The sequence below is a fragment of the Hordeum vulgare genome, chromosome 6H (genome assembly GCF_904849725.1).
Source record: "Hordeum vulgare subsp. vulgare chromosome 6H, MorexV3_pseudomolecules_assembly, whole genome shotgun sequence".
Lineage (NCBI taxonomy): Eukaryota > Viridiplantae > Streptophyta > Magnoliopsida > Poales > Poaceae > Hordeum > Hordeum vulgare.
This window is the reverse complement of record NC_058523.1, coordinates 179,669,423-179,695,432: the sequence shown is the minus strand read 5'-3', so window position 1 is coordinate 179,695,432 and position 26,010 is coordinate 179,669,423.

The window sequence follows — 26,010 nt, the reverse complement described above, 5'->3', positions numbered from 1 at the left end:
TAAGCACCAATTAGAGAGCACCTCTGTGATTTTTATGCTTTGCTTTTGATTGATATTGAGTATGACTATGACTGGATCTTCGTTGCTATGAATTACAATGTTTAGTCAGCCCTTGATCTTTGAAAGTGCTCTACATTTATGTTTTGCGACCTCAGAAAGAGCTAGCGAGATACCACCTATTCATATTGCTTCATGCTTGTTTCGATTGAAGTGTTGGTATTTGAAACTCATTATTATTTGCTCGTTAGCTGATTATGCCATTGATATTAGTTTACCGTGAGACCTTTGTGTCACTTGCTTATGTGGTTAACTTGTGATCTTGCTGAAATTTTGGTTATGAGTTACACATAGTTGCAACAGCAAGATCAAACAGATTTTGTCAAAGTTTTTTTCTTTCTCTCTCAGTTTGTCAATTGAGTTGCTTGAGGACAAGCAAGGTTTTAAGCTTGGGGGAGTTGATACGTCTCCATCGTATCTACTTTTCCAAACTCTTTTGCCCTTGTTTTGGACTCTAATTTGCATGATTTGAATGGAACTAACCTGGACTGACGTTGTTTTCAGCAGAATTGCCTTGGTATTATTTTTGTGCAGAAATCAATGTTCTCCAAACGTCCTGAAAATTTACGGAGATCATTTTTGGAAAATATGAAAAATACCTGCGCCAAGATCCACCTGAGGGGGTGGGCCAATGGGCCACAAGCCGTGCCTCCGCCACCCCCCTGGTGTCGGTGGGCAAGCTTGTGGGCCCACACGGCTCTGCCGCCCCCAACCTCAGCTCTATAAGTTCACTTTCGTCCCAGAAAAAATAAAAAGAGAAGATTTCATCGTGTTTGCGATACGGAGACGCCGCCACAACCTGTTCTTCATCTCGAGGGCATATCTGGAGTCCGTTTTGGGCTCCGGAGAGGGGAAATCATCGCCATCGTCATCATCAACCTTCTTCCCTCTCCAATTCCATGAAGCTCTTCGTCGTTCGTGAGTAATCTATTCATAGGCTCGCTGGGCGGTGATGAGTAGGATGAGATCTATCATGTAATCGAGTTAGTTTTGATGGGGATTGATCCCTATTATCCACTATGTTATGAGATTGATGTTTCTACTACTTTGCCAGGCTTAATGCTTGTCATTAGGGCCCGAGTGCCATGATTTCAGATCTGAAATTATTATGTTGTCACCAATATATGTGTGTTTTAGATCCGATCTTGCAAGTTGTAGTTACCTACTATGTGTTATGATCCGGCAACCCCGGAGTGACAATACCCGGAACCACTCCCGATGATGACCATAGTTTGAGGAGTTCATGTGTTCACCAAGTGCTAATGCGTTGGTCCGGTTCTTTATTAAAAGGAGAACCTTAATATCTCGTAGTTTCCTTTTGGACCCCGCTGCCATGGGAGGGATGGACAATAGATGTCATGCAAGTTCTTTTCCCTAAGCACGTATGACGACACAAGGAAGGCATGCCTACATCACACTGACGAACGGGAGCTAGCCACATATCTCTCCGAGTTATAATTGTTGCATGTTGTATATCATCCAAATGAATCACCGACCCATTGCCTACGAGTTTGTCCTACTGCTGTTGTTACTACTGTTGCTGCTGCTATTACTTGTCTTGCTCTGTTGTTACTACTGTTGCTACTGCTGTTACTTGTCTTGCTCTGCTGCTACTGTTGCTACTACTGTCCCTTGCTACTGTTGCTACTGCTATCACTACTGTTGTTCCTTGCCACTGCCGTTACTCTCTACTTTGCTGTTACTACTTTGCTTGCAGATACTAATCTTTCAGGTGCAGTTGAATCAGACTAATTCAGCGGCTAATACTCGAGAGTATTCTCTCACCTCCCTTCGTGCGAACCAACAAATTTGGGTTGAATACTCTTCCCTCGAAAACTGCTGCGAACGCACGCGCTGGTGGGCCGTCAAAAACATTCTTCTAGTTTCATTGCTGGGGAGTGCTAGTAGAATTCTTCTGGTGCCGTTGCAAGGGAAGGTTTGTTGTCACAGAATCAGCATTTGTCTAGCTATTGCTAGAGAGTGCCAGTCAGTACCCAAGCGCCGGTCCACCCACATGTCAAACTATCAAAGTAACGAACGCAAATCATATGAACATGATGAAAACTAGCATGACAGAAACTCCCGTGTGTCCTCGGGAGCGTTTTTCCTCCTATAAGACTTTGTTCAGGCTTGTCCCTTGCTACAAAAAGGATTGGGCCACTTTGTTGCACCATTGCTATTACTTGTTACTTGTTACTTTTCACTTGCTACATTTCACCTCACTACACCATCACTTGTGACCGCTACTTTCAGTGCTTGCAGTTATTACCTTGCTGAAAACCGTTTATCAGAGCCTTCTGCTCCTCGTTGGGATCGACACTCTTACTTATTGAAAGGACTACGATTGATCCCCTATACTTGTGGGTCATCAGTGTTCCAGGTCGCATGAACTACGAAACAATTTTCACATTGTCTTAACTGTGTACCAAAAACTCGTAACTCAGATATTCATCTCTATGATCATATCGCAGACAGTTCATCCTCTTGTCACGACGATCTTCACTCTGAAATAGCTTTGAACTTTTCAATATTTCAGACTTGTGATTCATCAAGTATATACTCATGTATCTACTCAAATCGTCAGTGAAGTAAGAACATAACAATATCCACTGCGTGCCTCAGCACTCATTGGACTGTACACAAAAAAAATGTATTACTCCCAACAAGTTACTCTCTTGTTTCATGTAGCATGATCTGCATGTCTCAAGTGATTCAAAATCAAGTGAGTCCAAGAGATCCATCCGCATGGAGTTTCTTCATGCATTAATACCAACAGGTATGGTTTGCATGTCTCAATCGTTTCAAAAATGAATGAGTACGAAGATCCATCAGCATGGAGCTTCTTCATGCATTTTATACCAACATTCAAGTGGCAGTGCTACAACTAAGTGGTACTATCATTATAACTTTGTATCTTTTGGCACCAATATTATGAACATGTGTAACACTATGATCGAGATTCAATAAACCATTGAGGGTAATTATTCAAGCAAATAGAATAACTATTATTCTCTTTAAATGAATAATCGTATTGCAATAAACATGATCTAATCATGCTCATGCTCAACGCAATCACCAAATAAAAATTATTCACGTTTTACCACCAATCCCGATGATAGAGGGAGCGTGCGATGTTTGATCACATCAACCTTGGAAACACTTCCAACACGTATCGTCACCTCGCCTTTAGCTAGTCTCCGTTTATACCGTAGCTTTGATTTCGAGTTACTAATCACTTAGCAACCGAACCAGTAGCCAATACCCTCGTTCTACTAGGAGTACTAGGAAAGTACACATCAATATCATGTATATCAAATATACTTCTGTCGACTTTGCCATCCTTCTTATCTACCAAGTATCTAGGGTAGCTCCGCCTCAGTGATCGTTCCCCTCATAACAGCAGCACTTAGTCTCGAGTTTGGGTTCAATTTTGGGTTTCTTCATTAGAGCAGTAACTGGTTTGCCGTTTCATTAAGTATCCCTTCTAGACCTTACCCTTCTTGAAACTAGTGGTTTTACTAACCAACAACAATTGATGCTCCTTCTTGATTTCTACTTTCACAGTGTCAAACATTAAGAATCACTCAAGGATCATCATATCTATCCTTGATTTGTTTATAGTTCATCACAAAGCTCTAGCAGCTTAGTGGCAATGACTTTGGAGAACCATCACTATCTCATCTAGAAGATTAACTCCCACTTGATTCAAGCGATTGTTGTACTCACACAATCTGAGAACATGCTCAACGATATGAGCTTTTCTCCTTTAATTTGTAGGCAAAGAATCTTGTCGGAGGTCTTAGACCTCTCAACAAGGGCACGAGTATGAAATCTCAATTTCATCTCTTTGAACATCTCTTATGTTCTGCGATGTTTTCAAAACGTCTTCGGTGCCTTGCTTCAAAGCCATTAAGTATTGCGCACTAAACTATTATGTAGTCATCAAAGACGTGTATGTCAGATGTTCGCAACATCCACAGGCGACGCCCGAGGTGCAGCACACCGAGTGGTGCATTAAGGACATAAGCCTTCTGCACAGCAATGAGGACAATCCTCAGTTTTACGGACTCAGTCCGCAAAGTTTCTACTATCAACTTTCAACTAAATTTTCTCTAGGAACATATAAAAATAGTAGAGCTATAGTGCAAGCTACATCGTAATTCGCAAAGACCATTAGACTATGTTCATGATAATTAGTTCAATTAATCATATTACTTAAGAACTCCCACTCAAAAAGTACATCTCTCTAGTCATTTGAGTGGTTCATGATCCAATTCCACTAGCTCAAGTCCGATCATCACATGAGTTGAGGATAGTTTCAGTGGTAAGCATCCCTATGCTAATCATATCAACTATATGATTCATGATCGACCTTTTGGTCACATGTGTTCTGAGGCCATGTCTGCACATGCTAGGCTCGTCAAGTTTAACCCGAGTGTTCCACGTGTGAATCTGTTTTGCACCCGTTGTATGTGAATGTTGAGTCTATCACACCCGATCATCACGTGGTATCTCGAAACGACAAACTGTAGCAACGATGCACAGTCGGGGAGAACACAATTTCTTCTTGAAATTTTAGTGAGAGATCACCTCATAATGCTACCGTCGTTCTAATCAAAATAAGGTGCATAAAAGGATTAACATCACATGCAATTCATAAGTGACATGATATGGCCATCATCATGTGCTTCTTGATCTCCATCACCAAAGCACCGGCATGATCTTCTTGTCACCGGCACAACACCACGATCTCCATCAACGTGCCGCCATCGGGGTTGTCATGCTACTCATGCTATTACTACTAAAGCTACGTCCTAGCAATATAGTAAACGCATCTGCAAGCACAAACGTTAGTTTAAAAACAACCCTATGGCTCCTGCCGGTTATCGTACCATCGACGTGCAAGTCGATATTAACTATTACTACATGATCATCTCATACATCCAATATATCATATCACGTCATTGGCCATATCATATCACAAGCATACCCTGCAAAAACAAGTTAGACGTCCTCTAATTGTTGTTGCATGTTTTACGTGGTTGCAATGGGTATCTAGTAGATCGCATCTTACTTACGCCAAAACCACAACGGAGATGTGCAAATTGCTATTTAACCTCTCCAAGGACCGCCTCGGTTAAAACCAATTCAACTAAAGTTGAAGAAACAGACACCCGCCAGTCATCTTTATGCAACGAGGTTGCATGTCAAGCGATGAAACCAGTCTTTCGTAAGCATACGAGTAATGTCGGTCCGGGCCGCTTCAATCCAACAATACCGCCGAATTGAGAAAAGACTAAGGAGGGCAGCAAATCAAACATCACCATCCACAAAACCCTTTGTGTTCTACTCGCGATTACATCTACGCATGAAACTAGCTCATTATGCCACTGTTGGGTAACGTCGCATGGGAAACAAAAAATTCCCTACGCGCACGAAGACCTGTCATGGTGATGTCCATCTACGAGAGGAGATTTGGATCTACGTACCCTAGTAGATCGCACAACAGGAAGCGTTAAGAAACATGGTTGATGTAGTGGAACGTCCTCACGTCCCTCGATCCTCCCCGCGAACCGTCCCACGAACCGTCCTGCGATCCGTCCCACGATCCGTTCCGATCTAGTGCCGAACGGACGGCACCTCCGTGTTCAGCACACGTACAGCTCGACGATGATCTCGGCCTTCTTGATCCAACAAGCAAGACGTAGAAGTACATGAGTTCTCCGGCAGCGTGACGATGCTCTGGTGGTGGTGAAGGATCTACTCCTGTAGGGCTCCGCCCGATCTCCGCAGAAATACGATCTAGAGGAAAAACCGTAGTGTTTGTGGTCGGGCTGCCGTGGCAAAAGTTATCTCAAATCAGCCCTAGAACCCCACTATATATAGGATGAGGGGAGGGGAGGCTTGCCTTGGGGTCCAAGACCCCAAGGGTCCGCCGACCAAGGAGGTGGAGGAGTCCACCTCCAATCCTAGTCCAACTAGGATTGGAAGGTGGTGTCCTTCCCTTCCTTCCCACCTTTTTTCCTTTTTTATCTTTGATTTTCTATCTCCTGCGCATAGGGCCCTTTTTGGATGTCCCACCAGCCCACCAAGGGCTGGTGCGACACCCCTAAGGCCTATGGGCTTCACCGGGTGGGCTGGCCCCTCCCGGTGAACATCCAGAACCCATTCGTCACTCCCGGTACATTCCCGGTAATGCCCGACAACTTTCCGGTAACCAAATGAGACAAACCTATATATCAATCTTCATCTCCGGACCATTCCGGAAACCTTCATGAAGTTCGTGATCTCATTCGGGACTCCGAACAAAATTCGGTAACCACACATATAACTGAACTATACTAAGATATCGCCGAACCTTAAGTGTGTAGACCCTGCGGGTTCGAGAACTATGTAGACATACCCCGAGGTACTCCTCGGTCATTATCCAATAGCGGGACCTGGATGCCCATATTGGTCCTACATGTTCTCCGAAGATCTTATAGGTTCAACCTCAGTGCCAAGGATTCACATAATCCCGTACGTCATTCCCTTTGTCCTTCGGTATGTTACTTGCCCGAGATTCGATCATCGGTATCTGCATACCTATTTCAATCTCGTTACTGGCAAGTCTCTTTACTCGTTCCATAATACAAGATCCTATGACTTACACTTAGTCACATTGCTTGCAAGGCTTGTGTGTGATGTTGTATTACCGAGTGGGCCCCGAGATACCTCTCCGTCATACGGAGTGACAAATCCGAGTCTTGATCCATACTAACCCAACGGACGCCTTTGGATATACCTGTAGAGCACCTTTACAGTCACCTTGTTACGTTGCGACGTTTGATGCACACAAGGTATTCCTCCGGTGCCAGTGAGTTATATGATCTCATGGTCATAGGAACAAATACTTGACACATAGAAAACAATAGCAATAAAACGACACGATCAATATGCTATGTTCATAGTTTGGGTCTTGTCCATCACATGTTCTCCTAATGATGTGAACCCGTTATCGAGTGACAACACTTGCCTATGGTCAGGAAACCTCGACCATCTTTGATCTGTTGGAAATATGCCCTAGAGGCAATAATAAATTAGTTATTATTATATTTCTTAGTTCATGATAATCGTTTATTATCCATGCTATAATTGTATAGACAAAACACTGTCCCTAGTAAGCCTCTAGTTGACTAGCTCGTTGATCAAAGATGGTCAAGGTTTCCTGGCCATAGGCAAGTGTTGTCACTTGATAACGGGATCACATCATTAGGAGAATCATGTGATGGACTAGACCCAAACTAATAGACGTAGCATGTTGATCGTGTCATTTTGTTGCTACTGTTTTCTGCTTGTCAAGTATTTGTTCCAATGACCATGAGATCATATAACTCACGGACACCGGAGGAATGCTTTGTGTGTATCAAACGTTGCAACGTAACTGGATGACTATAAAGATGCTCTACAGGTATCTCTGAAGGTGTTCGTTGAGTTGGTATGGATCGAGACTGGGATTTGTCACTCCGTGTGACGGAGAGGTATCTCGGGGCCCACTCGGTAATACAACATCACACACAAGCCTTGCAAGCAATGTGACTTAGTGTAAGTTGCGGGATCTTGTATTACGGAACGAGTAAAGAGACTTGCCGGTAAACGAGATTGAAATAGGTATGCGGATACTGACGATCGAATCTCGGGCAAGTAACATACCGAAGGACAAAGGGAATGACATACGGGATTATATGAATCCTTGGCACTGAGGTTCAAACGATAAGATCTTCGTAGAATATGTAGGATCCAATATGGGCATCCAGGTCCCGCTATTGGATATTGACCGAGGAGTCTCTCGGGTCATGTCTACATAGTTCTCGAACCCGCAGGGTCTGCACACTTAAGGTTCGACGTTGTTTTATGCGTATTTGAGTTATATGGTTGGTTACCGAATGTTGTTCGGAGTCCCAGATGAGATCACGGACGTCACGAGGGTTTCCGGAATGGTCCGGAAACGAAGATTGATATATAGGATGACCTCATTTGATTACCGGAAGGTTTTCGGAGTTACCGGGAATGTACCGGGAATGACGAATGGGTTCCGGGAGTTCACCGGGGGGGGGGCAACCCACCCCGGTGAAGCCCATTGGCCATAAGGGTGGCGCACCAGCCCTTAGTGGGCTGGTGGGACAGCCCAAAAGGGCCCTATGCGCCATACAAAGGAAAATCAAAGAGAAACAAAAAAAATGGGAGGTGGGAAGGAAGGGAAGGACTCCCACCCACCAAACCAAGTCCAACTCGGTTTGGGGGGGAGCCTTCCCCCCTTGGACTCGGCCGACCCCGTGGGGCTCCTTGAGCCCCAAGGCAAGGTCCCCTCCCTCCCACCTATATATACGGAGGTATTGGGGCTGATTTGAGATGATTTTTCCATGGCAGCCCGACCACATACCTCCACGGTTTTTCCTCTAGATCGCGTTTCTACGGAGCTCGGGCGGAGCCCTGCTGAGACAAGGTCATCACCAACCTCCGGAGCGCCGTCACGCTGCCGGAGAACTCTTCTACCTCTCCATCTCTCTTGCTGGATCAAGAAGGCCGAGATCATCGTCGAGCTGTATGTGTGCTGAACGCGGACGTGCCGTCCGTTCGGTACTAGATCGTGGGACTGATCGCGGGATTGTTCGCGGGGCGGATCGAGGGATGTGAGGACGTTCCACTACATCAACCGCGTTCACTAACGCTTCTGCTGTACGATCTACAAGGGTACGGAGATCACTCATCCCCTCTCGTAGATGGACATCACCATGATAGGTCTTCATGCGCGTAGGAAATTTTTGTTTCCCATGCGACTTTTCCCAACAGTGGCATCATGAGCTAGGTTCATGCGTAGATGTCTTCTCGAGTAGAACACAAAAGTTTTTGTCGGCGGTGATGTACGTTTTGCTGCCCTCCTTAGTCTTTTCTTGATTCCGCGGTATTGTTGGATCGAAGCGGCTCGGACCGACATTACTCGTACGCTTACGAGAGACTGGTTTCATCGCTACGAGTAACTCCGTTGCTCAAAGATGACTGGCGGGTGTCAGTTTCGCCAACTTTAGTTGAATCGGAATTGACCGAGGAGGTCCTTGGATGAGGTTAAATAGCAATTCATATATCTCCATTGCGGTGTTTGCGTAAGTAAGATGCGATCCTACTAGATACCCATGGTCACCACGTAAAACATGCAAACAACAAAATTAGAGGACGTCTAACTTGTTTTTGCAGGGTATGCTTGTGATGTGATATGGCCAACGATGTGATGTGATATATTGGATGTATGAGATGATCATGTTGTAATAGTTAATATCGACTTGCACGTCGATGGTACGGCAACCGGCAGGAGCCATAGGGTTGTCTTTATAACTAACGTTTGTGCTTGCAGATGCGTTTACTATTTTGCTAGGACATAGCTTTAGTAGTAATAGCATGAGTAGCACGACAACCCCGATGGCGACACGTTGATGGAGATCATGATGATGGAGATCATGGTGTGACGCCGATGACAAGAAGATCGTGCCGGTGCTTTGGTGATGGAGATCAAGAAGCACGTGATGATGGCCATATCATGTCACTTATGAATTGCATGTGATGTTAATCCTTTTATGCACCTTATTTTGCTTATAACGACGGTAGCATTATGAGGTGATCTCTCACTAAAATTTCAAGACGAAATTGTGTTCTCCCCGACTGTGCACCGTTGCTACAGTACGTCGTTTCGAGACACCACGTGATGATCGGGTGTGATAGACTCAACGTTCACATACAACGGGTGCAAGACAGTTGCGCACGCGGAACACTCGGGTTAAGCTTGACGAGCCTAGCATGTGCAGACATGGCCTCGGAACACATGAGACCGAAAGGTCGAGCATGAATCGTATAGTTGATATGATTAGCATAGAGATGCTTACCGCTGAAACTATTCTCGACTCACGTGATGATCGGACTTGAGATAGTGGATTTGGATCATGTACCACTCAAATGACTAGAGAGATGTACTTTTTGAGTGGGAGTTCTTAAGTAATATGATTAATTGAACTAATTGTCATGAACATAGTCTAATGGTCTTTGCGAATTACGATGTAGCTTGCGCTATAGCTCTACTGTTTTTATATGTTCCTAGAGAAAATTTAGTTGAAAATTGATAGTAGCAAAACTTTGCAGACTGGGTCTATAAAACCGAGGATTGTCCTCGTTGCTGTGCAGAAGGATTATGTCCTTAATGCACCACTCGGTGTGCTGCACCTCGAGCGTCGTCTGTGAATGCTATGAACATCCGACATACACGTTTCTGATGACTACACGATAGTTCAGTGCAAAATACTTAATGGCTTAGAAGCAAGGCGCCAAAAACGTTGTAAAACGTCACGGAACATAAGTGATGTTCTAAAGAGATGAAATTGTGATTTCATGCTTGTGCCCTTGTTAAGAGGTACGAGACCTCCGACAAGATTCTTTGTCCACAAAGTAAAGGAGAAAGGCTCAATCGTTGAGCGTGTGCTCAGATTGTCTGAGTACGACAATCGCTTGAATCAAGTGGGAGTTAATCTTCTAGATGAGATAGTGATAGTTCTCCAAAGTCACTGCCACCAAGCTGTGAGAGCTTCGTGATGAACAATAACATATCAAGGATACATACAATGATCCTTGAGCGATTCGCGATGTTTGACACTACGAAAGTAGAAATCAAGAAGGAGCATCAATAGTTGATGGTTTGTAAAACCACTAAGTTTCAAGAAAGGCAAGGGCTAGAAGGGATACTTCGTGAAACGGCAAAACAGTTACTGCACTAATGAAGAGACCCAAGATTAAACCCAAACCCGAGACTAAGTGCTTCTGTAATGAGGGGAACAGTCACTGAGGCGGAGCAACTCTAGATACTTGGTAGATAAGAAGGCTGGCAAAAGTCAAGAGAAGTATATTAGATATACATGATGTTGATGTGTACTTTACTAGTACTCCTAGTAGCATGAGGGTATTGGATACCGGTTCGGTTGCTAAGTGATTAGTAACACGAAATGAAAGCTACGACATAAACGGAGACTAGCTAAAGGCGAGGTGACGATACGTGTTGGAAGTGTTTCCAAGGTTGATATGATCAAACGTCGCACGCTCCCTCTACCATCGGGATTGGTGTTAAACCTAAATAATTGTTATTTGGTGCTTGCGTTAAGCATGAACATGATTGGATCGTGTTTATTGCAATACGATTATTCATTTAAAGAGAAAAATGGTTACTCTATTTTCTTGAATAATCACCTTCAATGGTTTATTGAATCTCGATCGTAGTGTTACACATGTTCATAATATTGGTGCCAAAAAGATATGAGTTAATGATGATAGTACCACTTACTTGTGGCACTGCCGCTTGAGTCATGTTAGTATAAATTGCATGAAGAGGCTCCATGCTGATGGATCTTTGTACTTACATGATTTCGAATCACTAGTGACATGCAAACTATACCACATGAGCAAGGCTTTGTTTTCATTGAGATGAAATAAGATAGTAACTTGTTGGAAGTGATACATTTTGATGTATGCAGTCCAATGGGTACCGAGGCACGCAGTGGATATCATTATGTTCTTACTTCACTAACGATTTGAGTAGATACAGGAGTATTTACTTAATGAATCACAAGTCTGAAATGTTGAAAAGTTCAAATCCGTTTCAGAGTGAAGTTCGTCGTAACAAGAGGATAAACTGTCTACGATATGATCATAGAAATGAATATCTGAGTTACGAGTTTTGGTACGCAGTTAAGACAATGTGGAAATTGTTTCGCAGTTCATGCCACCTGGAACATCATAGTGTGATGATGTGTCTGAACGTCATAGCCACGCACTATTTGGTATGGTGCATACTATGATGTCTCTTATCGAATTACCACTATCGTTTATGGGTTATGCATTAGAGACAACCGCACTCACTTTAAATAGGGCACCGCGTATTTCCGTTGAGATGACACAGTATAGACTGAGGTTTAGAGAAATCTAAACTGTCGTTTCTTGAAAGTTTGGGGTTTCGACACTTATGTGAAAAAGTTTCAGTCTGATAAACTCGAACCCAAAGCGGATAAATGCTTCTTCATAGGGTATCCAAAACAGTTGGGTACATCTCCTATCTCAGATCCGAAAGCAAAGTGTTTGTTTCTAGAAACGGATCCTTTCTCGAGGAAAGGTTTCTCTCGAAAGAATTGAGTGGGAGGGTAGTAGAACTTGATGAGGTTATTGAACCATCACTTCAACCAGTGTGTAGCAGGGTGCAGGAAGTTGTTCCTGTGGCGCCTACACCAATTGAAGTGGAAGCTGATGATGGTGATCATTGAGCTTCGAATCAAGTTACTACAAACCTCGTAGGTCGACAAGGCCGCGTACTGCTGCAGAGTAGTACGGTAACCCTGTCTTGGAGGTCATGTTGTTGAGCAACAGTGAACCTACGAGTTATGGAGAAAGCGATGGTGGGCCCAGATTCCGAAAAATGGCTGGAAGCCATGAAATCCGAGAGAGGATCCATGGATGAAAACAAAGTGTAGACTTTGGAAGAATTACTTGATGGTCATAGGACTATTGAGTAAAGATGGATCTTTAAAGGAAAACACACGATGATGGTGATAAGTCACTATTAAGAAAAGCTCGACTTGTCGCAAAGATGTTTTCGACAAGATCAAACAGTTGACTATGATGAGACTTTCTCACTCGTAGCGATGCTAAAGGTCTGTTAGAATTATGTTAGTTGTTGATGCATTATTTATGAAATATTGCACGTAGGATGTCAAAACATTGTTTCCTCGACGGTTTCCTTGAGCAAACATTGTATGTGATACAACCAGGAGGTTTTGTTGATCCTAAAGATACTAGCAAGTATGCAAGCTCCAGCGATCCTTCAATGGACTGGTTCAAGCATCTCGGAGTTGGAATATATATACTTTGATGAGATGATCAAAGATTTTGGGTTTGTACAAGGTTTATGAGAAACTTGTATTTCCAAAGAAGTGAGTGGGAGCACTATAGAATTTCTGATAAGTATATATGGTTGACATATTGTGGATCAGAAGTAATGTAGAATTTCGCAAAAGCATACAAGGTTGTTTGAAAGGTGTTTTTTAAAGGAATACCTAGATTGCACTACTTGAACGTTGAGCATCAAAGATCTATGGAGATAGATCGAAAGCGCTTAATAGAAGTTTCAACAAGATGCATGCCTTGACAAGTTTTTGAAGGAGTTCAAAATAGATCAGTAAAGAAGGAGTTGTTGGTTGCGTTGTAAGGTGTGAATTTGAGTAAGACTCATAACCCGACCACGGCAGAATAAAGAGAATAGACGAAGGTCGTCTTCTATGCCTTAGTCGTAGAATCTAAAGTATGCCATGCTGTGTACCGCACCTGATGTGTGCCTTGACTCAAAGTCTGTTGAGAGGTACAGAGAGTGATCCATGATTGAATCACTAGCAGCGGTCAAAATTTATCCTTAGTAACAAATGGACTAAGGAATTTTTCTCGATTATGGAGGTGGTTAAATAGTTTGTCGTAAAGGGTTACGTCGATGCAAGCTTTGACACTAATCCGAATAACTATGAGTACTGAAACGGATTCATATAGTAGAGTAGATATTTGGAGCATTTCCGAATAGCACGTAGTAGCAGCATCTATAAGATGACATAAAGATTTGTAAAGAACGCACGGATCTGAAAGTTTCAGAACCGTTGACTAAAACCTCTCTCACGAGCAAGACGTGATCAGACCCCATAACTATATGGGTGTTGGATTTGTTGGAATCACATGGTGATGTGAACTAGATTATTGACTCTAGTGCAAGTGGGAGACTGTTGGAAATATGCCCTAGAGGCAATAATAAATTAGTTATTATTATATTTCTTAGTTCATGATAATCGTTTATTATCCATGCTATAATTGTATTGATTGGAAACACAATACTTGTGTGGATACATAGACAAAACACTGTCCCTAGTAAGCCTCTAGTTGACTAGCTCGTTGATCAAAGATGGTCAAGGTTTCCTGGCCATAGGCAAGTGTTGTCACTTGATAACGGGATCACATCATTAGGAGAATCATGTGATGGACTAGACCCAAACTAATAGACGTAGCATGTTGATCCTGTCATTTTGTTGCTACTGTTTTCTGCGTGTCAAGTATTGTTCCTATGACCATGAGATCATATAACTCACGGACACCGGAGAATGCTTTGTGTGTATCAAACGTCGCAACGTAACTGGGTGACTATAAAGATGCTCTACAGGTATCCCTGAAGGTGTTCGTTGAGTTAGTATGGATCGAGACTGGGATTTGTCACTCCGTGTGACGGAGAGGTATCTCGGGGCCCACTCGGTAATACAACATCACACACAAGCCTTGCAAGCAATGTGACTTAGTGTAAGTTGCGGGATCTTGTATTACGGAACGAGTAAAGAGACTTGCCGGTAAACGAGATTGAAATAGGTATGCGGATACTGACGATCGAATCTCGGGCAAGTAACATACCGAAGGACAAAGGGAATGACATATGGGATTATATGAATCCTTGGCACTGAGGTTCAAACGATAAGATCTTCGTAGAATATGTAGGATCCAATATGGGCATCCAGGTCCCGCTATTGGATATTGACCGAGGAGTCTCTCGGGTCATGTCTACATAGTTCTCGAACCCGTAGGGTCTGCACACTTAAGGTTCGACGTTGTTTTATGCGTATTTGAGTTATATGGTTGGTTACCGAATGTTGTTCGGAGTCCGGGATGAGATCACGGATGTCACGAGGGTTTCCGTAATGGTCCGGATACGAAGATTGATATATAGGATGACCTCATTTGATTACCGGAAGGTTTTCGGAGTTACCGGGAATGTACCGGGAATGACGAATGGGTTCCGGGAGTTCACTGAGGGGGGGGCAACCCACCCCGGGGAAGCCCATAGGCCATAAGGGTGGCGCACCAGCCCTTAGTGGGATGGTGGGACAGCCCAAAAGGGCCCTATGCGCCATACAAAGGAAAATCAAAGAGAAAGAAAAAAAATGGAGGTGGGAAGGAAGGGAAGGACTCCCACCCACCAAACGAAGTCCAACTCGGTTTGGGGGGAGCCTTCCCCCCTTGGACTCGGCCGACCCCCTTGGGGCTCCTTGAGCCCCAAGGCAAGGTCCCCTCCCTCCCACCTATATATACGGAGGTATTGGGGCTGATTTGAGACGATTTTTCCACGGCAGCCCGACCACATACCTCCACGGTTTTTCCTCTAGATCGCGTTTCTGCGGAGCTCGGGCGGAGCCCTGCTGAGACAAGGTCATCACCAACCTCCAGAGCGCCGTCACGCTGCCGGAGAACTTTTCTACCTCTCCGTCTCTCTTGCTGGATCAAGAAGGCCGAGATCATCGTCGAGCTGTACATGTGCTGAACGCGGAGGTGTCGTCCGTTCGGTACTAGATCGTGGGACTGATCGCGGGATTATTCGCGGGGCGGATCGAGGGACGTGAGGACGTTCCACTACATCAACCGCGTTCACTAACGCTTCTGCTGTACGATCTACAAGGGTACGTAGATCACTCATCCCCTCTCGTAGATGGACATCACCATGATAGGTCTTCGTGCGCGTAGGAAATTTTTGTTTCCCATGCGACTTTTCCTAACATGATCAACGAACTAGTCAACTAGAGGCTCACTAGGGACAGTGTGTTGTCTATGTATCCACACATGTATTTGTGTTTCCAACCAATACAATTATAGCATGGATAATAAAAAATTATCATGAACAAAGAAATATAATAATAACTAATTTATTATTGCCTCCAGGGCATATTTCCAACACCGGGTTCACGCGATATGTCAAGTCACCAAACTTGGCCATATCAACTCTTTCAGATAACACCATTTAAACACACACACACTCACTTGGTTTATGCGGAAACGATTGGACGTAAATTAAGCAGGACTACCCAACTGTCCTTGACCGTGGACACGGCTATTCGAATAGTTTTACACTCTGCAGAGGTTGTATGATGTACCCACGAGATCCGGGAAATTTCCGTGTCTTCCACGACTCACGGTATATAACATACCCGAGGTAAGTACCCGATCAATGCATTTCCCCTGACGATACTAGACAAAGATATCCACTCGATTGGTACCCAGCCCACATGATGTACCTCTTACGAGCACCGACTCTGGACAATATCATCCATGTGGGGACTAACGGTGTCCCCGGAACACGTAAAAACGTCATAGTCTTCCTCCCTGGCACGATCCCATCACGAGAGTGACCACACATCAGTCCCGCCACTAGTAATGTGGCTCTTTGCTACAACCGACCAGAGTAGTCAACAAAGCCCCGTCCCATAAAGGGATAACGTGGTCGCACATGTAAGGTTGGGACGGTCGACACATCATAAATCTATTCCCATTTCCGAAACCACTCACACCATAATATACCCGGTGCACTACTTCTCCATAATTGTCCACCTGTCTCATCCTCACCCTCAGGCATTAGTGGCATCTGACGGGGTTTTCATACACCTTTAATTTTTACCATCATCATGCTTCTACTATGCTTAGTTCTACTTGTCAACATGGTATTAGCGTGATCCTCATAGGTGGTAGGATCATGCTCAAAATGCAAGTGCTCCGGAGGAGCCATCAGAATCATCATATCGACGATTCACCGAATACTTATGATCATATGCAACAGAAATATTTGTTCTACTTAGCATGCAATATGATATTTGCTCAAACATGGTCAAAAGGCTGCTTGCCTTGATCAGCTAAGTATTCAGGGTCTTTGGGGTCTACATGTCCAACTCCTCCGTCAAACATGGGTTCTATTGTCGTAATAAATAAAGAAGTAATAAGTAGCTCACTCAAAAACAGATCAGAAACTCAGTTTAAAAAATGTTGCCCTATTGTGATAAATCCATATTGTTATTTTAAAAATAATTGTCTCTCATTTTGGTGAAAGGATTATTTTAAAAATCATTTTAATAGAAGAAAAAATATTCCAAATAGCCTTTTTAATTATTATTAAACAGAAAAGTTGTCTTAAAAACTTATCCAAAGGTTGTGATAAATTCTACTGATTTGTAGAAGAATTATGGTGGAAAAATAATAAAAATATATTGGATAACAATTTTTATAAAAATCCTTTAAAACTGGATTAAACAGAAAAAGAAAAAGAGGCCAAGGCTCAGGCCTGGCTCGGCCTATGCCTTGGGCCGATCCAGCTAGCCAGCCAACGAGCTAGCCCAGGCGCGCGCACGGCCAGGTTCAAACCTGACGTGCGGGCCCCTGCGGTCATGGACAGAGAGGAGAGAGGGGGAGAGAGAAAAGCCACCGACAGGTGTGCCCCACATGCCGGGGTCGTCTTCCACCTCTGGACAGAGGGGAGGGGAGGCACGCCAGCGACCCTACCAGTGCCCACGAGCTTAGCTGACGGTAGAAATGGAACCAGCTGACCATCGCCTACGTGCTAGTGGTCGAGGGGTCAACGGGGAGGCCCTGGTTCACCGGCGACTAGGTGGATGCGGCGGAGCTGATTTGGGAGGTTGATAAACTAGGTGCTACGGGCGCGGATTAGGTCGGGGAGGTGATGTGGAACCTCCCTGAGGCTGCTATGGTCACGGAGAAGGAGAGAGGAGCGTCGGAGATGGCCCGTAGCCCGAGATCGATGGAGCTCCGATGCGGCGGGGCCTCGGTCGATCTTGAGCAGGAGCTCGCTGTGCTCAAATGGAGTGGCTAGGGGTGGAATTTAGGCTCTGGCGGAGTGGGATGAGGGTGCTGGAGCGAGGGTGGAGGCCTATTTATAGGCCCCCGATGGTGCACCCAGCTGGAGGCACCGGTGGTTTCACCGCAACTCGCAGGAGGGGCAGTGAGGGCTCGGGGTCGAAACCACGGTATAGCGGACGTGGTTTGGGACCCGCGAGACTCACTGAGAGGGAGAGGGAGCGAGGAGGAGCGTTCATGAGTGATCGTGGTCTCCTGGCCGAATCTGGCGCGGGGGGGGGGGGGGCATGCGTCGCTCCGGTCAACAAAGCAAGGGAGGAGGGGCCCTGGGGCTGCCCTAATACAGAGACGTTGTCAGGGACACGAATGGGCAACGGGGGGAGGCTTGCACCGGCAGAGGCTGGCCACCTTTGCTTCGGGTGCGCCCAGAAGCGTGCTAAAAGCGCAGTTTTGGCATGCCACGGCATGCTGGCACGCTCTCGGGCGCCTTGGCCATGTCTGGTGTGTCCTAGGGCCGGGTGTGGAGATGCCTAGCCGTTTGAGAGCCGAGCGACTCTCTGTTGGCCATGGGGTGTGATTAAAGGAGTGATGCCAACTTTGAACTAGAACTTAGAATGGGGTTTTTGGATCTTCTGCTTGGATTCAAGGAGGGGCAACTCTCCTGCAGTTGGGGAGTGGTGCTGGCTGCTTATTCAAAGAGTTTGGAAGAAAGTGTATGGGTGTGGAGTGAGGTAGGAGCTAATTTACTAATATGACAGAAGGTGTCCGACAAGTGTTTGGGATAGCAACACTTCACCAATGGTGATGAGAGTTAATAGGATTAAGTTTGATGCAACAATAGGACGCTCCACCAAATTTGAGCTTCATTGGACAAGTTTGGCAATGCAAACTTGAAATCACCCCCAAATTGGCAGATATGTCCCTTCCAAAGGGAATGTGGGTAGATTACCTCATGCAAATCCCATTTTGGAAAAGACTCCTCATTTGGGGTGTTGAAAACTCCTGCAAAGTTTCAGCCTATTTGGACAAACTTTGCAATGTAGAGATGTTTCAACTTGGTTTTGGACACACACGGTTTTAGGATTATTTAGTGAACCAAACCACCTTGGAATGAGGTGAAACTTGGTGTGGCCACCAAATATAGCTTGGGAAAGTTTCTGGAATTTTCTAGGATTTTATTGCAAATATTCCAAAAGATCAAAACAAACATAATAGGTTTTCAAGGTTTTGCTCAAATATTTTGAATTGAAATAGGGGTTGAAAATATTATGTATGGCAAATATATGTCCTTTGAGTATCTCTAATTTTTCTCAGATTTTTCTAAGGCAGAAAAGTTATTTTCCATAAAGGAATATCATTTATGTCCTCAAAAATGGACATGCATATAAAATAGGAAAATAATTTGTAAAATAATTATTTTATTATTTTGGAGAGTTGAAATCGTTTTAAAACCAGATCACTATCTTTGGGTAAGATCACTCCCTTGACATCAAGGACTTGTAGTGCAGCCCAAAGCAAGGTTTTGAAATAATCAAAAAATAAGAAAAAGAATCTTGGGAATATTCATGTTATGAAAACATGGTTTTTGAATCCTCTCATTCAAGCATACAAACATAAAATGACAATCATGGCACCCACATCATTGGTTTTTGCATTTTTTTAATAAACTCATATTTTTAAACTAAAGTGAAGTGAGGTAAAAACAGGGTGTGACACTCGGCTTAAAGAAGCTATGGCACTTTTACAGACGACTGATTTCTTCACTCCCTCAATCTCTTTTGGGATTGTTGAGAGCCGCCTCAGCACATCAGGGATGAACTTGGTCGGGTTCTTGTCGCACATCACAACCTTGATTGTAAGGAGGCTCCCCGCATACAGCTGCTCCGTTAGAGTGTATAAGTCCTTTAGCTTCAATATGTTGTCATCCTGAAGGCTACGAGTACAAAGGCCTGCAAGTGATTTCAAGCATATGAGTCGCCCAACGGGTCTTTTCTACATAAGACTTGATTGTCAAAGGTGATGGCAAAGTTCATTGTATGGTACTTACCAAAGTTAGCGGTGGTCATCTACGATATATGACATTTGAGACCAGATAATACTTTAGTGATAGGCTTTAATTAGCTTTCAGCGGCTTCAGCATGTTTGATCAAGGCGACTCTGGCAACCTCGGAACACCTGGCTCATCTTCAAAAAGAGGAACCGACCTTGGGGGCTACATGTCGAATTTCTACAAGTCAGCATGAAGACCCGTCTCATCTTTAAAAAAGATGACCCGACCCTTGGGGGCTATGAGATGATTTGTCAAACTTTTATTTTATCAAGACCCGGTCCATCTTCAAGAAGACGGCCCGACCCTTGGGTGCTACGTAAGAATATATGGAATACAAGATAGGATTGAACACACCTCATATCACTGGCTTCCATATACCGTCTCCTGGAGAGGCGGCTCAAGTAACCAGAATGAAGTTCTTGAAAAGAAAGTTTTTTCCATATTAGGAAGCCCGAGCTTAGATGTTCCTTTGTCAAGATCAGATGCTTCATCCTTGGTGGTGTGTCTAGATAACACAGTAGAGACATGTGTTTTCTAACTCGCCCTAGTGACAACAACCTCTTCTTCAGGGGGAGCGGCATCTTTGTTTTTCTTGAGAGGGCTAGGCGGGTTAGGATTGGCTTCTTGGCTTGTCTCAATGACCACATCACCGGTGCTTTTCTGGCTCAACATGAGTTCCAGCTGGATCATCATGGGCGACTTGATGAGCTTCACGGAGCTCAATATGTGTGTAGACAAGGTCAACATGAGCTTCAAGAGTAATGAGCTTCTTTTCCTCCTGCTCACGTGCACCAGGATTAGTTGATGACCTGCCAGTTTTCTCTTCTTGGCCTTAGGTCTGAAAAATAAGGTCAATATATATATAGGAATTATGCATACTAAAACAAGTGCTACAATCAAAAGAAAAAATTACCCTGGATTGATGATGAGAGGCGGCAGCTTTGAGGGAGTTGAGTCGCCCGATGAAGGCGGTGATATCTCATAGGTTGAATGAGAAAAATTGAGTTGTTGGCGAATAAGGCCGGCTCTTGGGAAATAAAATAGTTGGATTATGAGGCACCTCATTCGGAGGCTTACGAGTGGCTGACTTTTCACGCAAGCTTGCCACGAGATCACCTGAGGTGTTGCGGGGCTGGTGCCTTGGTGTATAAATAGTCTTCTTCAAAAGGAAATCAGGATCCAAATAAGCGTCCGGGTGAGATATAGGTATTTTCCTAACTACGTGCCTTGGTGGTCATGGAAATGAGACTTCTTAGTCGGAAGAGATAGAAATTACCTCAGCATCGTCCTCCTCATCAGCTTCTTCATCACCCTACGACTGAAAGGGTTTTAGCAAGCTTTAATTTAAAGATAGTTTTAGAAGTAAAGGTTTTACCTCAGATTGGTCCTTAACGGTGGTGACTCGCCCATAGCAGAAGACTCTTCAACAGCCGCCTTGTTTTTCTTTTTTTCTTGGGGCAACTTTGGTTTTCTTGGCAGCAACTTTAGGTTGCCTTCGTTTCCACAACGGCGAGTTTGCCTGTAGATATATTGATAGAGGAAAGCAAGTTTTAAACAATGAAGCAATTTATAAGCAAATTCAGAGATGTTAAAGATTGTTACCTCAGGAGCCGGGTTCTGGGTATAGAACGACTTCGGGCAAGTTTTAAAACAAGCTTCTTTTGTTTCACCGAGCAGGTTTTTCACAGCCTTATTGACTTCATTTAAGTCAAGGGTGAGTTTGTTGAACCGTTGCGGATTATTCAAGTCACTGTCGTATTCGCACATTAAGGAGTCACGGTGACTCAGGGGCAAGATCTGCCAATCTACCCAACACCGGGTAAAATCTATTCCGGTTAAGCTTTGAGTTTGGGCCATATGAAGGCGAGTTGGGCACGCTCTTCTAGAGTAATTGGGCCAGGTAGTTCAAAATCCATTGGAAGGCAGTCTTCTCCAAAACCCGACAGAGGATTTTCGTCGGTCGGGGCTGTATTATTGCAATAAAACCAAGTCTTTCCCCAAGATTTAGGGTGACTAGGTAAGGTAGCGCTGAAGAACCACATTCCCTTCGCATGTGGATTGTTGCCCCGCCATGTTCTAAGAAGGGTCCGTTGGCAAATTCAGTTTGGTGGTTCAGATAAAAGAATTCCTTGAATAGAAGGACAGTAGGATCCATTCCCATGTACACCTCACATAATACTTGGAATTGGCACATATTGGATATGGAGTTAGGACCCAGGTCTTGAGGATGGAGATTATAGAAGTGCAGAACATCTCAAAAGAATTTTGACCCGGAAGGAGAAAAACGTGGTTCAACATGATTTGTGAAGACCACTACCTCCCCTATTCTAGCTTGAGGTCGTTCTTCTCCAATGGCGGCTCGCCAACCAATTTCCTCTTTCGGTGATAAGACTCCTAAGGACACATAGTGCTAGACCATGATGATGGTTTCAGGGGAAAGGAGGTGCAGAAGCATATTTAGCCGGGTCATCTAAGGAAAAAAATGAAAAAAAAGCAAGGTATTTGGATGAAAGTAATCCAGGTGGCTCTACTCTACAACGATGGAACAATTTTTAGATATTTAAGTCACCCTAGCATGAGTCGCCACCCAACGGTGAAGTGATTGCAGAATTGGTGGGTCACAGTCATATTCGCCAAAATGTAAAGGCGAGTTACACAACAGTCAAGGTTTTTTGTTTTTTCTGTTGAGTACACAACAAACACATTTCTATTGTAGTATCTATAATTATTGATCTACCATTGATTTCAAAAAGGGAAAAGTTATTAACCCTAGACAGTGCGACATGTACGTACTTGCAGAAATCATGGCGAATCTTGCGAACATTATACACAAGGTAAAATCATTGCGTCTACCATTGGCTACTGATGGGAAACGCGCGACAGAAGGTTGCATGGGCAGGCCCGAGTGACAGAGAAATTGAAAGCTCCGATGAACTCTATGGACAACGACGAACTGATGAACAGATCTAATGGGGGAAAGAGAGCCGACCTGATGACACCAATGGTGGGGGAGAAGATTCACTGTGATGTGGTCAAGCGTGACGAGGTCGAGGTCCTAGTCGCGGTTGGCTGACGATGCAAGAGCGAAAGCGACGGTGCAGTAATGGGCTTGAGCTCGAGGAAGAAGAAGAAGCGTGGAGGTGATGTGAAAAATGAAGGGGCTCCCCTCGCAAGTATTTAAAGGCCCGAGGCTGAGGTGGAAATGGCAGGCGCGGGAATCCAGGAGCTGCAGTAAATTTCAGAGCACAGGGAGCCTCAATTTTCGAGACAAAAGGGATAAATGCAAAGAGCCGTTGTGATGGTGTCTTCAAAACCCTAGATTCTGGGGCGGGTGACGTCATTGCTGACGAGGGCAAGTAAAGGCTAAATTACAGTGAAGGATATTGACATGAATAAATTCAAGTCAATCTGGGGCCTAATGTTGGGGATATTACCCTGAAGTGTAACCCACCCTATGGAGGTCGTGTCAAGATTAAGGTGGCTTGACAATACTGAAGAGGGGGCCTCACATGCAAGACTGGAGGCGCAAGGCGGGTCGCCAAGGTGTGCTAGTTGGCGGCCCAAGACATGAAGATGGCGACTCAAGGCCCACAAGGTAGAAGGTCGCCAAGAGTTTCCTAGCTCGAGGAGCAAGGAGAGTTAGAGACATATCGGGTCACGAATCATAACGTGACCCGGATTCTTGTAAGCCTAGGGTCCCGTCCTGTATATAAAGGCGGGTCTCTAAGGCCAATAGACTTAAGTTACAATCAATCGATAGCTAGGTCAGGAGAATTCGTTGCCTTGTAATCTCTATCGGAGGGCCGAACCTCAGTAAACTCGTCTCTTGTTCCCGATCAACCCCTTTGAGTCGCCACCTAGCGGCGATGGCCTCACACCCAAGTTCTCTCACGAGGACATGTGTCGTGAAAAAACCATGATACCCAAAGCAAGTCCAAAGCATTTCCTCTTTTGTACAAGTCCAAAGCATTTCCTCTTTGTCCAAGGCACGATGACGGAGGTCATCACCGATCTCGCAAGCGCGTGATGAAGAGCAATTTGTCAGGCGAAGGCCACCTTTAGCCAGGATAAGCCTGGGCTCCTGTCCCCCTTTCAATTGCCTCCTTATGGACACCCTTCCCTGGTCATATTTGGGGAAGAGGACAGAGGCATGACAATGGGGGCAGGACCGCTTCCATGTAAGGGGTTGGAGCCATTCTCTCCCCTGACAACCCATGTACCTCGAGTACAACTCTTCATTAGATTGCAATACAACACATGCAGGAGTAGGGATTTACACTTCACACTAGCCCGAACCTGGGTATCTCGTGTGTCCCTATAGTTCTCGGTGAGAAGGAGAGAGTGATGGGGATATGTACCAAGGGTAGGGTCATAGGCTTGACCTACATGTCCCACCCAAGGGCACAACATTAAGGACTTAAAGATTTCAAGGAAGATTCCGACTGACTCGTCATGAGTCACTTGGTAGAGCATCCACTCGGAGACTTTTTCCTTCCACTTGATATAAGACTTTCACTCGGAAGAATAAAAAGCCAGTCGACTGCAGAAGCTCAGAAGTCACTCCAGGAAGGCCAAAGAGCATGCATTCGACAGGTCATCATAAGTAACATTTATTACATACGTTATCAGTAACGAATGCCTTTGTCTTCGTTACTCGAACCCTTGGTTGCCTGGGCCTTGATGAGGGGTAGCGCACTCTATATAAGACACCCCTCCCCTTTGGCACAAGGTATCGCACCCCCTATAATACACACTCCACTCGGCAAGAGCTCATGAGCATTGAGATGTAGGGTTGTTACGTCCACAAGAGGGGCCTGAACTCATACATAGTGTGTACAAGCTTTTCGTAGCTAGGACTCTGCCCTCTCCTTTCGTACCCCTCACCTCTATTGTCAGGTTCGTTCCCACGACATTTGGCGCCCACCATGGGGCAGGCGTCTAAGGGACTCCCGACAAGTTTGCGATTTTCATTCTTCGTCATGTCTTCCGACGACGATTTGTTCTTGGGCTGTGAGATTTGTCTCGGCGCGCTCGTCTTTGTTGTCGATGACTCGGCATGGCTTCAGGAGGCGCCTCTCGACGTTGAGGCACTCCCGATCTACGGGGCAACATACTATCGTCGCCTTCGGCAGCCATCAACCCCGATGTCGACTGTTCTCCGTGTTGCTCGTCGCCACAAGCGATCCGGTCGCTCGCAACTCCAGCGATGGGTGAAGCACACGGTGGCTCGCCAGGCATCGTCTCCACAGATTGCGGCAATCGAGCGTACGGAATCACTTTGCGGCGCGTTTGACTCAGCGTTAGATCAGTCTGATGTCTCTTCCGAGTGTGAGAGCTGCGATCCGGCAGCTGGGGTCTTTATGGTAGGTTCTATTGAGTGCCCGCGTGGGTTCGGTTGCACCGGTGCGATGCTGGAGAACCGTCGAGTGGACATGCCCACCAACGCCCTCAAGTTTCCAGTCGACGTCGGCATCAACTGTTTCCGAGTGGACCAGAACAACGTCGAGATATTTCGTACTCCAGTTCTAAATGTTGCAGCTGCCGCTAAGATAGAAAAATCTATTCAGCTGTCAAACTCAGAGGTTGGCAGAGGCTTAGAGCAGATTCGTTCATTGCTTCAAGTAGCGCAACAACAAAACTCAGTTGTATCACAATCACTCAATAGATTGCACAGTAATTCACCCAGAGTAGATACAGTTCATTCGGCCTATAGTCCAGGGTGACCTCAACGTCACAGAGGCGGAGGTTACCGAGAGGAACAACACAGAGCTCAGGTGCGAAATCAGTTTGATCCCCGTTATCACCATGATGACCGCCATCGGGTTCATTCTCCCCCGCGGAGTGGTTCGTATGTGTCCCGACACTACGATGATAGGTGCCCGTTCAGTGATGAGCGTAGGCCTGGGTTCGATGCGAGGAATGTACTCGCGTAGAGGTGGATTGACAAAGGCAGAGCTCACAAAGTTGGTTTTGAGAGAGATCGTACGAGTGGAAGCGGCACCATGGTCTCCGACCCCGAGTGTTTCAGTAGAGCAATTTGTTTTGCTGATATTCCCCCAACTTCAGGTTGGCAGCTGGAATAAGTAAATTTACAGGAGAATCACAGCTTGAAACATGGCTCGATGATTACCGAGTAGCAGTGCAGATTGGCGGAGGAAACTATATCTGAAGTTCGGCTG